A 3671-nucleotide genomic window follows, 5' to 3' on the forward strand; every position below is an offset into this window, starting at 1 on the left:
CATCTTGAAACATTTTTAGAGATTTGTGATTTGGTGAAATGCGAAGGAGTATCAGCAAATGCAGTTCGATTGATGACATTTCCTTTCAGTATCAAGGATAAAGCAAGGACTTGGCTATATTCTCTCTGTCCTCAAAGCATCACAAGTTGGGAACAATTGGAGAAGCAATTTCTGAATCATTTTTTCCCTCCAAGTAGAACGGTGTATATGAGGAATTGCATAACAAATTTTGCTCAGGCATATGGAGAATCATTATTTGAAGCATGGGATAGATTCAAGAGTCTTCAAAGACAGTGCCCTCATCATGGTTTTGAAAAATGGTTGATTTTGCACATATTCTATGGGGGAATTTCTTTCTCAGACAAGACTTTATTGGATTCATCAGCTGGAGGTTCTTTTATGGACAAAAGTGTAGATGAAGCTTATTCGTTAATTGATCAAGTGACATTGAACCTCCGTGAATGGTCGAACAAAAGTTGGATGGAATTTCCCTCAGATATTCAAGAAGTGAAAGCCATAAATGTAAGAGAGCCTGTCAAACAAAATGAAATTCAACCACCTAAAAATGTTGAAATTCACAAGTCACAGAGTGAGGAGTTCAAACATTTGGGGGCAAAGCTTGATAGTATTGTTTCAAAATGGTTTAAAGAAGATCCCCCTCCTACACAGTCAAGATCCAATGAAAAGTGTGATGATGTGGGGTTGAGAAGTGGCAAAAATCATGAAGAACTTCTGAAGAATGACATGTTTAGAATTGAGGAGAAGAATAATAGAAGATCACAAGAACTCAATTCCATTTATCTAGGAAATTCCCAAAGGCCAGAAGTACCTTTCCCTCAACGATTAATCACACCAACATTAGATAAGCAAGTTGGACCTCCTCCAAAAGCCCAAAGGGAATTTGGGAAAAAGGGAGTTCAGTCTTTCCCGGGACCTTCACTAAGGGTTCCTTTTCCACAAAGGTTAGTGGGGGTAAATGAAAATAAAGACTTCGGCAAATCCTGTGACACTAATATGGTTGAGTGTAGATTTTTAAATATATATGAAGATGAAGATTTTTCAGATGAGGATTTTATTGATAATGTAGTGGTAAATAAGTTTTCAGATCTACCTCAAAATTTTATAAGGTGTTATAGTGACATTGAATTTTCAGATGATGAATGTGATGTGGTAGATCAACTTAAAACTGCAAGTGAAGTTATTGATCCTCTTGTTATTGATTCTCCTATTGAGGACATAGATGTTGGTTTATTTTTTGATGTATGTGTTGATGATGATGATATGGAAGAATGTGTAGGGAGCTGTGTTGTGGAAGCAGCATCTCAAGGATCACTACCTTTGTCAAGACAACCCTTAGAGGATCTAAGAATTGATCATGTTGTGGAACAATGTGTAGGGACTTATACAGAGCTAGTAGAGTCTCAAGAATCGCCATCATTGATATCATTAACACCTAAGCTAGAGCCAGAACCATCATTTGATTCAGAGGAAGTCACATTTACATGTTTAGAAATTTCAGGTATTTCTAAGCAAAGTAAGGTTAGTATTTCTTGTGATCTTTTGGAAAACTTTATGGAGGTACCTATAATTGACTTTGTTGGATGTGATTCAGTTTTTATTACTTATTCATCTTATCTTGATATGGTTCTAGCTCTATACTATATAATATGCTTGTGGGAGATTTGTTTTTCTTTTGGATGTGCAGATTTCACATGGGCCAATAATTGGAAGCTCAATCTGAACCGTCTTCGACCACCTGAAAAAATTTCCAAGAAGACGAAGATGGAGAGAGTTATAGTTTACTTTGTAGCTCCTTTGATGAAAGCTCCCTCCATAATAAGAGCCCTTGGTAGGAGGGTTCTAAAATATCTTACCCCTCCAAGAGCAAGATTTAGATGAATCTAATGAGGTGGTCGAGCTAATGACCTTAAACAAGCGCTTCTTGGGAGGCAACCCAAGTTCATTTTCCTTATTTTCTTTTATGTCTTTAGTTCTCTCTTTATAATAAACATGTATCCTCTACTTAATTTTTCTTGTCTATCTTATTGTTGTAGAATTCAAAGTTGTGGAGGAATGTGAGTATTGGATGGAGGAGTATCTTTAAAAACATGAATGTCAACCATTTGGAGCTCATCACTTGGTAACTTCTCTTAAAATCTCCTCCACATTGTTTTTAGTTTTTATTGGGACAATGAAAAATTTAAGTCTGGGGGGATGCATTAGATACATTTGATTTGCTTTGTTTGTTTTTGTTTTTGCTTGTGTCTTGCATTTTGTTTTGATTTTTTGTGGCATACATCTTGAGAACATCAAATCTTCACTTATATGCTTTCTTGGATTCAAGTGAAATGTTAGCACGATTATTGTCTTGATTCATGATGTTCGAATGGTGCTAGTAGTAAACTTTGTGTAGTTCTTTTTTCTATCTTGGGAAGCATTAATAAGCTAAGAATCTTATGGTGATGAGTTTTAGTTTTGGTTCAACCTTAAGGATTTTATCTTCACTACACTTGTGCTTGACGCTTGAATAGTTGATGTCATTGAAATAGTCATGATTCATCTTGTTTGCTTAGTACTTGGTTTCCATGGTGATTTCTCAACTTTCATTTTGGTTACTGGATGAGGCTCAAATCATTAAAGCTCATTTGGAAAAATCAAAATATCCCAACATGTGTGCTAAAAGTACATTTGTGAATAAGTTTTGCACAATGCAAACACTTATAAAAAAAAGAGAAAAAAATAAATAAAAGAATAATAAGGGATATAAAAAACAGTTGTCATGAGTGGAATCTAGCAAGTCACCCCTTTGAGACCGAGTTAGGTTACTGGGGAAATGACTGTTTAGCTTCTCTTGAGATTGAGCACACCTTTGAGACCTTGGGTTAGTTGAGAAATATGAACCAAGTGAATGGTGAGTAAGTGTCTATCACTGGTTACTTGTCGTTCACTGGGAACACTAGGAATGCAAATTTGATGACGACTTGACTAGGACATGGATTGAAACATGAAGGGTGTTGAGTTACTTTTACACTGCGCACAAGATTCTTATGCTTGAACCATACTTTACTTATTTCCATGATCATGCTTGTTAATGAAACTTTTTGATATAGTTAGGAAAGTGCACTGGGTTTTATGAATGTATTGTAGAACATATGAATTTAGACTGCAGCATTTTGCTTGAGGACAAACAAAGGTTTAAGTCTGGGGGTGTGATGTGCGTAGATTATATACTCTTTTATGCATGTTTTTACGCACATTTACATATTTTGAGCATGCTTGATCTATGCATTTTTATACTTCCAGCTTTCCTTTTAGCATATTTACTCTTTTGGTTCGGAGATCTGCTTTTTGTGCATTTTCTGTACACAGGAGTCGATTTGGTGAAGAATCTACATCTTTGGGCATGCATTGGAGGAAACAAAGGGAGAAAGCATCGGGTCGTGTACCTCACACGGCCATGCACTGGTATGTAGCTCGGGCCGTGTGGAGTTTGGCACCAACAGAAGAGGAAGATGACATGGCCGTGTGAACCTCGCACGGCCGTGTCAAGATTTGAAGCCAACCAGAGCAGAAGCCTTACATGGCCGTGTGGATCTACACGGCCGTGTGAGACTTCCAGAGACCAAGCAGGCTGTGGCCGTGTGCACCACACGGCCGTGTAGCATTTCCAG

General features: G+C 37.2%; 1 non-coding gene across 1 annotated transcript; it reads right to left on the reverse strand.

The window, feature by feature from the left end:
- Positions 1–205: 205 nt before the first annotated feature.
- Positions 206–311, reverse strand: LOC121973897. The gene has a single exon (XR_006109805.1). It is a non-coding gene; the product is annotated as a small nucleolar RNA R71 (small nucleolar RNA).
- Positions 312–3671: the final 3360 nt, after the last annotated feature.

This window comes from Zingiber officinale, chromosome 4A (assembly GCF_018446385.1).
Source record: "Zingiber officinale cultivar Zhangliang chromosome 4A, Zo_v1.1, whole genome shotgun sequence".
Taxonomy (NCBI): Eukaryota; Viridiplantae; Streptophyta; class Magnoliopsida; order Zingiberales; family Zingiberaceae; genus Zingiber; species Zingiber officinale.